General features: G+C 48.1%; 1 long non-coding RNA gene across 1 annotated transcript; it reads right to left on the minus strand.

Annotated features, from left to right (window-relative positions):
* Positions 1 to 7297: 7297 nt before the first annotated feature.
* On the minus strand, positions 7298 to 11619 carry LOC147997130 (uncharacterized). The gene is made up of 2 exons (XR_015653428.1): positions 11325 to 11619; positions 7298 to 8301 (listed from the first exon to the last, which is right to left on the minus strand). It is a non-coding gene; the product is annotated as an uncharacterized LOC147997130 (long non-coding RNA).
* Between the last annotated feature and the right edge of the window lie 1007 nt (positions 11620 to 12626).

The raw sequence follows: 12626 nt of genomic DNA on the forward strand, positions 1-12626 counted from the left end.
TCTATACAAGCAGCAACCACTGAGCCAGCTCTCTACCCCCTTTTTGTTTGTTTGGTTTTAGTTTTTATGGTTTTGTTTTTGTTTTGTTTATTTGTTTGTTTGTTTGTTTGTTTGTTTGTTTTGAGACAGAGCCTTGTGTATCCCTGGCTGTCCTGGAACTTGCTTTATAGACCAGTTGGCCTCAGATTCACAGAGATCCACCTGCCTCTGCCTCTCAAGCACTGGGATAAAAGGCGTGAGGTACCATGCTGGGCCTTATAAAGTGTTTTTAATGGTGAGAATATTGGAGTGAAAACAATTCATTAATTTATAGAAACGTATCGAGTAACTGCTAGTCTAGATAGACTATGGATGTGACATGACTCAAGAGGCTGTCGCCTGATGAGAAGCGTGATTTTGGCAGTTGCTCAGACACTGGCTGGTCACTGTGATACTTCAAGGTTGACAGTCCTGGGGCTGGGAGTGTGACTGGTTCAACTCCACCACAAAACAAGCAAATATTCTCTGATATTCTGAACAAAGATCACAGGTCCTGAGAGCTCGGCCATGTCTGATGAGAGGCAAAGCTTTGTGTTAGAGCTGGGACTTAGTCTTAGCCTTAGAGGATGAGTAGAATGTAAGGGAAGATTAACAGGAAATGAGAGTTCTACTGGAGGAAAAAGAATGGCATAAAGGTCCTACTAATGAAGATGTACTTATGGGCTGCTGAGTTTGGGTTCTAGAAGCAAAGACTAGTGAGAGAAAACAAAGAATAAACCAAATATGGTTGCACAAGCTGCAGAGTCAGCACTCAAGAGGTAGAGGCAGGAGGATCGGGAGTTCTTGGTCATCTGCAGCAACTTAGGGAGTTCAAGGCTAACCTGGGCTATTTGAAACCTATCTCAAACAGAGTCAGTGAGATAACTCAGTGAGGGAAGGGTACCTGGCATCAAGCCTTATAAACTGAGTTCAAGCTCTGGGACCCACACATGGAGGGAGAGAACTTGTCCCCGAAAGTTGTCCTCTGACCTCACATAATCAACCATGGCATAAGCACACACTCAATAAATAAAATGTTAAAATGCCCCTAAACAGGGGGAAGGGGAGAAAAAAATCTAAAAGGACCCGAGCCTTCGTTTGTGAGGTCATACCAAGCCTCAGAAAATTCTTTAGAAAAACTGAGGTTGGGAAATGAGGTGGTCCAGTAAGTTAAAACATTTTCTGCACAAGCCCAATGACCTGCATTTGACCCTTGGGAAATATAGGAGAAGGAGAGAAATGACTCTTAACTGTGTCCTCTGACCAACACACACACACACACACACACACACACACACACACACACACACACACACCTTCATTCACACTCGTGCATGTACACACATACACAAATAATAATAATGTGTAATGAATAAAAGTGGGAAAGAGGCTAGAACTGAATCTCAGTTAACAAAATGCAGGGGCAAAGCCTTGGGTTCAATCCCCGGTATGAATAAACTAGGCACGATGCCTCACATCTGTAATCACAGACGTCAGCAGGTAGAAACAGGAGAATCAGAGAGTCATAGTCATCCTCAGCGGCCTATCACGTTTGAGACTAGGCTGGGATACATGAGACTTGACTCGGAAAAACAAAACACAGCACAGAACAGAACAACAAGAAGAAAACGTTTTTAAGCCATGTACAGTAGCTCGTGCCTTTAATCTTGGCTTTTGGGAGGCTGAGGTGGGAGGACTAAGAGTTTGAGGTTAACCTGGATTACATAGCAAGACCTCGTCTCATCAACGAGCAAAGCCTTGGGTTTGATGATGATGTTTCCTTGCAACACTTCCATGTATGCACATAGTATACTTGGACCATTTTACCTCCTCTTACTCTCTCATTCTCTCTCATTAAAAGCTTCTCTAGGAGTGAGGATTGGGGAGAGGGCTCCACCCGCTCAAAGAAGAAGGGAAAGGGGGATGGGAAAAGGGTTGTGGGGAGGGGCAGTGGGCGTTATATAAAATGTAAAGTAAATAAGTAAAATAATAAATAAACAAATAAAGCTTGGCTAGTGTCTTTTGTTTTGAGACATTGTTTCTCTGTAGTCTTCTTTTGTTTTGAGACATTGTTTCTCTGTAGTCTTCTTTTGTTTTGAGACATTGTTTCTCTGTAGTCTTCTTTTGTTTTGAGACATTGTTTCTCTGTAGTCTTCTTTTGTTTTGAGACACCATTTCTCTGTGTAGCCCTGGCTGTCCAGGAACTCACAGAGATCTACTTTTCTCAGCCTCCAGAGTGCTGGGAATACAGGCTTACACCATTTAAATTTTATGTGTATGAGTGTTTTGTCCCAATTTATGTATATACACCACTGCATGCAGTGTCTGAGGAGGCTGGAATTGGGCAACAGACCCCCCTGGAACTGGGGTTACAGATGGTGTGAGTGAGCCACCATGTGACTTCTGAGACTCAAATTGGGGTCCTGTGGAACTCCTAACTGCTGAGTAATCTCTTCAGCCCGTCACAGAAAGCTCTTGAGCAGGTGAGGAACGCGCTGAAAGAACTCAGATGTTGAGCGGCTAGCACCTGGTTTATGGTGAAAATTCTTCCCTTGTCCAGTCTAATCCTGCTGTTCATTCATCCCTCAAATATTTATCAAAGGCCCGGAGACAGCAGACACTGCCCTGTTGATTCAATGATGCATAAAAATAGACTCCTCAGCTCACAATTCTCTAGCGAGCCAGAGACTAAACGCAGGAATCCCATCCACATCAAAGTACAAATGTAGTTAAATCCTCGGGGAGGTGTCCCTGGCATTGTGAGCCCATTCAGTAGCAGGGGACTGCTTTAGGAGCTTGGTGAGGTTGTTCTGAGTTGAGAACTGGCATTGGAGTAGATTCTGGAAGGAGAAGGGATTAGACAGGTGAGGAGAAGTAAACACACTTAAACCCAAGGACCCAAGACCCTATGGCTGCCGAGGAGGCATACAGAGCCCCAGTTGGAAAGTCTGGGTCTCTAAGGGAGTGCAGGGGGTTGTGGTAGGAACAGAATCTGCCTGTCAGTAGAGACTAATAGGCTTTAAAAGATTTGGGCCTATCTCCTGGTACAGAAGGGTGTGGTAAACCTAGCTGTGATCTGAGCAGGTGATGCTCTAAAAGCAAGCTTCTAGGCGCTTCAAAGGCTGCGAGTGGCTTCTCTGAAGCCTGTCTACAGAAAGGGTGCGGGAGGCAGGCAGCAGCCGAACTGCCAGGGCAGAGTCCAACAGAGGGCAAGTTGAGAAGGGAGAGCATAAGTGACGTCCATGTACAGCCATGGGCTGGGGGAGAGACCCTGAGAGGACCTATTAGCAAGATTCTCAGGCAGCAGGGGAGAGAGGCCAGCTTCTGGAGGAGAAAGCACAACCTCTCAGAATCGAGAAGCTGCGGCAGTGACGGAGTTTGCCCAGAAGAGGGCTCCACCTTGGGAAGTCTCAAGGATACAGATCATCTCTGAGATCCCCCAGAGAAATGATGTCCAAGGACAGGGCCCTGGGGAAGCCCTGCCAGGCCTAGAGGAAAGGGAGTTGGGGACAGTGGCTGAAGGCAGGCTTCACAGTGACATTTAAGGCACCTGAATAGAAGTGGGAAGGGGACCAGGAAGAGCACTGAGTCTCAATGACCAGTATAAGCAGCAATAGAGAGGTGGCATGTTTGGGTGATCAGCAAGCCAGGGAGGCCTGTGGGTCCTGGGTCCCCCTACTCCAGGGAAAAGGCACAGATGGGTGAGGTTTTGCTTCCTCCTAGATGTGGAAAGGGAAGTTGGAACATTGGCCAGGACGATGGGAACAGAGATGGCTGGAGTGAGACATCTTCTCCTCCTCTCACCCCACCCCTTTCTTTCCAAACCTCCCTGTGCTGCAGAAAAATAAAGAGACGGAGAGAACTTCTTTAAAAGGATCAGGACTGGGTGGCAGGTACAGAGATGAGGAGCCCCATAATGTTTTTCTATAGTTTTTATTTTGTGTATATTTTTGTGTCTGGGTATGCTTAAACGGGAATCATATGTATTTTGTCTCCACAGAGGCCAGAAGAGGGCATTGGATCCCATGCAGCTGGAGTTACAGGTGTTTGTGAGCTGCCATGTGGGTGCTGGGTATTGAACCTAGGCCCTCTGCGAGAGCCCCTAGGTCTCTTAACTGCTGAACCATCTCTCCAGTCCCAGATGATTCATATTTTAATAGTGTGAGGTGTGTTTGTGGAGCCCCAGGTTTACATGACATGTATGTGGGCACATGTCACATCTTCATTCAGACACCAGGCGTGCTCATTCATACACACCAACACACATCAACCTGTGCAGGTGCTCACACAGAGCTGATACATACATCCACATGCTTGCCGTGTCACACATCTGTACTCTCAGTCATGTTCAACAGACGCAGCCGTTCACAGTGGTCCACGAGTCCTGTGTGTGTCATGAGTACTCTGTAGCAAAGGCGAGTGGCTCCTCGGTTGGTATGTGTAAATAATAGTGACTCCAGAGAGGCAACACGTGCAGGGAGAAGATGTTCCAAGATGGGTTCTGAATCGGGGAGGGCGTGTGATGTGTGCATTTGGTCATGGGTTCATTCACTTAGCAAAGTCAGCGGGAAGCCACCATGTGCCAAGCCTTGAGCTGGATTAATCAATGAACTGTACAAGCACTTCTCCCATTCTCTTCTAATAGGCTCCATCAAATACAGGCCTTTAGGACACAGCTGGTAAATGTCCTTTGGAGGAGGGCCCCATGTGCCGTGAAGGGAAGTGGGCCACAGGGCTGGGGTATTTCCTCCAGTGGAGTAAATAAAGACCCCAGACTGGAGAGCATCCTCCGGATGAATCCCCGGACCTCAGCTGCACAGTATCTATTTGTATCATTTCTAGTATCTCAAACATCAAGGGGCCTCGAGGGTGAGCAGAAAGACTTTTCCTCCATAAGGGGTTCAGATCTCACCTGTGTAGCAACCTACTTATTGGGGGCCTCATAATTGGGGTGATCATATATATTCTACAAGGTTGTAGTAGTCACAGTATGTGACAGTATGTCCCGGTTGGGACATATAAAAAACTATCACCTAGTAAGAACTTAGTGGGTTTTTTAATTTTAGATTTTATTCTTTTTTTTTTTCTTTTTTGCTAGTTTGTTTTTATTCTGGGGGTTGGGCAAGGCCTTCCACATAGTAGGTGCATGTGAGCTATATCCCCGGCCTAGACTGGCTTTCCTGAAAGACTTGTTGCAAAAAGATGCCAAAGCAAGGCTACCTTTTGTCAGTTCTACACTGCAATCCCCAGGTCATAAAAGAAGAGATGTGGAGACACAGGGATAGCTCAGGACTAGGGAGGTTAGAGGGGGAGGCGAGCTGCATGGCAACCTAACATTAGACATCGGGAATTCCAAACAGATGTGCAACTAGAGAGGGCACTTCTACCATTCGGAAAGAAGAACAAGCCACCTTCCCACGATTAATTTGAGTTTTGCAACCAGAGACCTAGCTTACTTTGTGTCTTTTTTTCTTTGTTTTTCAGAGACAAGGTTTCTCTGTGTAGCCCTGGCTGAAACTCCCTCTGTAGACCAGGCTGGCCTCGAACTCACAGAGATTCACTTGCCTCTGCCTCTGGAGTGCTGGGATTAAAGGCATGAACCACCACTACCAGCTTACTTTGTATCTTAATCACATTCAATAAAAATACTTTCAGGAATGCATGAGATGACCTAAAACCCTAAAACCAGTCCTAAAACCAGTGCCACATCAAATACTAAGTCCTTCTGCACTATTTTTTATTCTATGACGGGGACTTTTTACTGAAGATATCAGACCTATCTGTATGACTACCTGACTCCATCTCTCCCAAAGAGTCAAAATCAGCCCCACTCCTAGCCCGGCCTGTAAGGACAGCCTCTTCTCCCAGCTCTGGGATAAGGAGCTCTTTCTGGATAGCAGTGTCTACTTACCTTGGTTGCTCTTCCAAACGTGTATCACTAGCTGCTGCTGATTCTCCTCCTCCTCCTCTTCCTCCTCCTCCTCCTGATTTATTTATTATTTATTATGATGCTCTATCTGCATGTACAACTGCCTGCCAGAAGAGGGCATCAGAACTCATTATAGATGGTTGAGTCACCATGAGGTTTCTGGGAATCAAACTCAGGTCTTCTAAAAGAACAGCCAATGCTCTAATTGCTGAGCCATCTCTCCTGTGCCCTAGCTTCATTTTCTTCCCCCATAGGTACTGTGGTGCCCAGTTAAACACAAGCCTCTCAACTGATGTGCAGGGAGGGTCACACTGGTGTCATCTCAGATTTGCCTTCCTGCTGTTCTTTCTCCTGCCACACTCCACACATCTCTCATGCACCTGTGAGGCTACCCTGTATTCTTGTGTCTTTTTTTTCCTTGGCTTTGGAGTGGTCACCCATTTTGTTGTTGATGGAGAAACTGGACTAGCCCAGATTGGGCGATTCCTATTTTGAACATCCTTGGACGTTTGCTGGATGATGAACTTGCATTTCCGGGGAGCGCTTTTGCTGCGAGGTTAGACATACTTGTGCTCATTCCTTGTGTCTTTGTTTTGGTTTGGGTTTTTTGAGACAGGGTTTTTCTGTGTAGCCCTGGCTGTCCTGGAACTCACTCTATAGACCAGGCTGGCCTTGAACTCAGAGATCCACCTGCCTCTGCCTCCTGAATGCTTGGATTAAAGGCGTGTGCCACCATCACCTGACTGCTTGTGCTCACTCGTGGCACTGCCCAACACTGGTCTGTAGTGACTTTCCTGTCCCATTAATCAGTGCTCTCTAGTTTTCAGTCTGTCCCTTCTTAGCCATTCCAGGGAGCATGCTCATTTCTCTCTGTTTCATAATGATAGGACATGTCACCTTTGGATCAGATGAGGCACCAGGACCTTGTAGTGATACTCTTTAATCCCAATAGTTCTAGAGAGGTTTTTTTTTCTCTCTTTAGTTCTTTCCCTATGAACATATTATTAAAATATTATGTTTTCATTCTGGGAATTGAACCCAGAGCCTTCTCCATGTTAAGCAGCACACACCAGCCCCTAAAAGAAAGCATCACTCCCTCCACTTTATACACGAGGCTCTGAGTGGCTGGCTAACGATTTGAATAAGGTGACAACGGATGATAGGCAACAGAACCAGTGTGTCAACACACAACTGTCCCTGTGGCCAAATGGGCCCAGATATGTTGCATTGCCTCTCTCCTGCCATGTAGTATGGAGAAAGAGCCTTGCTTATGAAAAGCTCTCAGGGAGAACTTTCCCTCGGGGTGGAGACCCTCCAACTCCAAAGACCAGACCGAGACACCACAGGATGCAATCAGCAAGAGGATTTGGTTTATTGTCGGGATACACAGGCACAGGCACCTGCGGGCGCTTCAGTCACTCGGGGGACTGGCGCGCCCCACAGAACCAAGGATGGGCTTTTATAGGATTTTGGGGAGCAGAAGCAAGCATACAGAAGCAGATGCATGGTTACAGGGATATAATTGGTGGATTCTAATATGGCAAGGGTTTAGCCCGGGGGCAAGTTTCCTAGCTACCTTCCTGAAACATAACGGCTGACTCAGCCCCCCAAGGGTTCAGCCCGGGGGCAAGTTTCCTAGCTACCTTCTTGGAACATAACGACTGACTCGGCCCCCCACCAGGGTGTGAGACCTCTCCCGGGGCTTTTTTCATTGTCAGGTGCTCAACCGCAGTCGTCCTGTTGCCAGGCCTTCAACCAAACACATCCTGCTTGGCAGCCGCTTTGTACTCAGTGTTCTAACCTTTCCCTGAACCAGTCATCTTAAGTACAGCCTTGCAAAATGGCGTTACTGCTGCTAAGCTGGGGTCTTTCATTCCCCCATTTTTTTTTTGTTAACTTTGAGTGAAATCTTTCACTCGACTTGGTCAAGAAATTTCTGTCTGGTGGGGGCTTATTCCCCTACTGACTCTAGGCCACAAAAGGACTAGGAGGAGCCACGTAGGAGTTTTAACTTTAAGGGGTTTGGAGTGCGCTGAACTCTCCATGTCTGGGGTGTAGTGTTGTGATTAGTCAATTCCTCAGACCGGACTGCCTTGACGTGTGGTGTGTGGATCTAAGCCGAGACTCCGTCTACCTTTAGGGCGGTCGGGGTAGTCAGGAGGACGGTGTAGGGTCCTTTCCACCGTGGCTCGAGATTCTTGGTCTGGTGTCTGCGCACCCACACGGTGTCTCCAATCTGGAACGGGTGTGGCACCACCGGATGCTCAAGCTTGTCCTGGTAAGCAGCGGCCAAAGGTCTCCAGACGTCTCTCTGCACAATCTGTAGGGCCTGTAAATGGGCCCTCAGAGAAGGGCTGTCAGCAAAATCAGCAATGTTTGAATCAAAGAAATGGACAAATGGGGGTGGTGTTCCATATATTATTTCAAAAGGAGTTAGACCATGGGGGCCCGGGGTATTCCGGGCCCGATATAGAACTAGGGGAAGGAGGGCCACCCAATCCTTTGAGCCAGTTGCAAGCGTAAGTTTGGATAAAGTCTCCTTAATTGTTCTATTTATGTGTTTTACCTGACCTGAACTCTGGGGTCTATAGGCACAATGTAATTTTTAATTAATCCCCAACAATTTGGCCACCAACTGACTTACTTGGGAGACGAAAGCGGGCCCGTTGTCCGACCCCAACGCTTGAGGCATGTCATACCTGGGAAAGATTTCCTCGAGGAGCTTCTTGGTGACCATTTTTGTAGTCTCGTGTTTCGTGGGGAAGGCTTTGACCCATCCTGAGAAGGTGTCTACAAACACTAGGAGATACTTGTATCCATATATACCTGGTTTAATTTCAGTAAAATCAATTTCTCAATGGATGTCGGGACGGTGTCCCCTAGGACGAACTCCTTGTCTAATCATGGTCCTTTCCGGGTTAACCTGAGCGCACGCTTTGTAACTCTCAGTCACCTTTTGTATCGCTTTGTCCCGATTCAAAAAAAAAACACAGATTTATCTCTTCCCGATCTAGTAAGGTTTTTATCTTCTTAAACCCCAAATGGGTTAATTTATGTAAAAAGGAGATCAATTCAAAAGTCATTTTCATTGGCATAACTGTCTTTTCTTTGTAGACCCACTGTTTTAGTTGAGGGTGGTAGATGGCCCCCATTTTTTTTAGGAGCTCTATGTCCTCATGGGCATAAACCCAACTGGTTTGTCCCATTGGTGGGGGCGTGGGTTGGTCTGGGCTATTTAAGGGCAAGATTTATTTGCTCATGGCCGCTTCTCGAGCCGTGGCATCGGCCAGCCGGTTTCTTCGTGCCTCTGGGTTGTGCCCTTTCTGGTGTCCTGGACAATGTATAATACTCAGTCTTTTGGGCAAGAATAGGGCTTCTAAGAGGGCCAGAATTTTAGCCTTATTTTTAATATCTTTATCTTCAGATGTGAGCAGCCCCCGCCTCCAGTAGATCTCCCCGTGGATGTGTGCCGTGGCAAAGGCATAACGGCTGTCTGTATATACATTTAGCCTCTTACCTTTTGCCATCTTGAGCGCCTGAGTCAAGGCGATGAGTTCAGCCCGTTGTGCGGAGGTACCAGCAGGCAGGGCTTTCGCCCAAATCACTTTGTCCTCCGTAGTGACCGCAGCTCCAGCCTTTTGTTCTCCCTCTGCCAAGAAGCTGCTGCCATCTGTGTACCATGTGTGGTCAGCATTCTGAAGAGGCTGGTCCGATAGGTCCGGCCTGGTTCCATGTACTTCTGTGAGGATTTGTAGGCAGTCATGCTGTTCTGCCTCCTCTGGTAGGGGAAGCAAGGTGGCAGGATTGAGGGCAACTACGGGCCCAAACTGAACCCGTTCTGCATCCAGTAACAAGGCTTGGTGTGAGAATTAGAGAGCCAGCGGTCTGGGGGCTGCTTTACCAAGGCCTCCACTGCGTGGGGTGCTAGGATGGTGAGTGGCTGTCCCAAAGTCAATTTTCCAGCGTCCTTGATCAGGACAGCAATAGCAGCCACCATCTTTAGGCACGGTGGCCAGCCGGAGACCACAGGGTCCAATTTCTTAGACAGGTAGGCCACAGGGCGTTTTCAGAGTCCCAACCTTTGTGTTAGGACCCCTTTAGCATACCCCTGTTTCTCATCGATGAACAGTTACTGAGCAAATTGTAAGGGTTTGGAACAGTCGGATGAATATCTTCTATCCTCTTGTTGACCTTTCTCAAGTCTTGTACTGGCCTATAATCTCCAGTGCAGGGTTTCTTAACAGGCAGAAGAGGCGTATTTCAAGGCGACCGGCAGGGGATTAGGATGTCTTGATCTAGAAGCCTCGTAATGTGAGGCCTTATACCTTGATAAGCTTCATGTGACAGGGGGTATTGTTTTATGGAGACTGGAGTTGTAATTAAGGGGGGCTGTTGGAGCGCCAACCCCATCCCACCAGTCTCTGCCCAAGCCAGTGTCCTGTCCCGGTTTATAGGGTTAGAACTTGAAGGGGAGTTCCGTGGGGGCCAGTTATTTGGGCCCCTCCTTCCTCAAAATGAATTTGTGCTTTTAGTTTGGTGAGCAGATCACGGCCCAGCAGAGGGTACGGGCAGTCCGGAACATGTAAGAAGGAATGGGTCACCTTACCGGTAGCCAGCTGAACCGGCGGTCTGTAGTCCATCGGTATTGTTTCTCACCAGTAGCTCTTTGTACCCAGGCCGTCCGGTCGCTGAGTTGTCCTGAAGCTTGGGTGAGGACTGAATGCTGGGCTCCTGTGTCTACCAGGAAAGTAACCGGCTGCCCCCCAACTTTAAGCGTTACCCTGGGCTCAGGGGGGGCTCCTGGCCCTGACCTCCCTAATCTTTATCTAGAGCCAAGAGGGAGGTTCGTGGTCGAGGCTTTCGGGGTCCGCCAGGCTTCTTGGGGCACTCTCTGGCCCAGTGCCCTTTCTCTTTGTAATAGGCACATTGATCTTTATCCAGCTTCAGCCCCTTTCGAGCTCCCCCCCTATCTCCCTTCCTTTCTTGGCCCTGAACTACGGCGGCCAAGATTCGACTCAATTCTTTGTTTTTTTTTTTTTTTTTTTTATCTCTCTCTTATTAAAAATCTTTTCAGCTTCTTTAAGTAAATCCTGTAATGTATAGCCCTGTAAATTTTCTAACCTCTGTAACTTAGTCCTGATATCTGGAGCAGCCTGCCAGATGAAGGACATAGAGACACTCGTCATTTGTCCTGGGTCATCTGGGTCATAGGGAGTGTACATACGGTAGGCCTCCTTAAGTCTCTCTAGAAAGGCGGAGGGAGTTTCCCCTGCTTCCTGTAATACCTGTTTTACCTGAGCCAAATTAGTAGGGCGTCGTATAGCCCCTCAGAGACCCGCTAGAAGCAACTGGCGATAAAGGCATAGGTGTCCCTTACCTTCAGCTGTATTAAAATCCCAGTTTGGTCCTCAGGCAGCTGGGTGGGACGCCCATCATCTCCCAGAACATGCTTTCTGGCCTCTAGGAACACTCTTTGTTTTTTTTCTGAGGTTAAGAGGGCCTGTAAGAGCTGTTGGCAGTCATCCCAAGTAGGCTGGTGGGTAAGTAAAACAGATTCTATTAGGTCGGTGAGTGCCACCGGATCTTTGGAGAAAGAAGGGTTGTGTTGTTTCCAATTGTAAATGTCAGCTGCTGAAAACGGCCAGTATTGGGTCTGGCCACCAGTTGAATCTGGCATCACCTCGCGCTTATTGTGTAATCTCCCTGCGACAGGGGAGAAACCCTTATCAGACTGTGGCCCGGCAACTGATCTGGCCGGCGGCTCTGCCTCCTCCGTTTTAGCCAGGCCTGTCAGAGAGAAGATCAATGAGAGGGGAGTTTGGGTCTGCCAGGAGGACAGGTTTCTTAGAAGGCTCTGATTTCACAAAGGTAGAGAGAGGAAGACGTGGCCGGCAGACCGGGCGGGGCCGAGGGGGCAGGCTGGGGGTTGAGGGGAGGCCAATTCGGGTCCACGAAGGGTTCCGCCTGGGGGGGGGGGGTTTAAGGCGAGACTCTCTCAAGTGATAATATAAGAAACCTGGTCAGGATGTCCGTGGACGACCCGATCTTTAACCTGTAAAATAATGATCTTATTAAATGTGCCATTCACTGGCCATCCCGCTCCGAAAGTGGGCCACTCGGATGTGCAGAGAGTCTGTCATTTTCCTTTTTTAACCTCGACGGACTGGTTGTGTGCCCGGTCGTGGACGTCTTCTCAATGATCAAGAGTGAGACTTAGGGGCATTGTTAGGGACTGTCCCATGTTAGTTCTAAGGAAGATTAGAACACAGAGAAAACAAACAACACCAACAGTCAAACAAACAACAGACAGGCGTGCTGCACGGCTTTGGTACCAAACTGAAAGCAAAAAGTCAGATGGAGGTGGCAAAGGTCCGGGGCCCTCTGAAAGCCAAAAATACAGACAGAGGTGCCGTTAGTCCGGATCTTTCTCCTCTCCCAGATTGGGCCCCGAAAAGTCGGGCCCCTAACACCCTTGGAACGTCTTCCAGGGCTGCGGGGCGAGAAGTCCGAGCTCGTCAGCTCCTTCTTCGTCCCGCCCAAATTCCAAACAACCTGGCTGAGCGCTCACAGAACAGACCTGGCTGAGCGCTCACAGAACAGACCTGGCTGAGTGCTCACAGAACAGACAGAATAAGGCAGAACGAGACAGAATCAGACAGACAGACAGACAAACAGACGC

This window comes from Rattus norvegicus, chromosome 1 (assembly GCF_021556685.1).
Source record: "Rattus norvegicus strain SHRSP/BbbUtx chromosome 1, alternate assembly SHRSP_T2T, whole genome shotgun sequence".
Classification (NCBI taxonomy): Eukaryota; Metazoa; Chordata; class Mammalia; order Rodentia; family Muridae; genus Rattus; species Rattus norvegicus.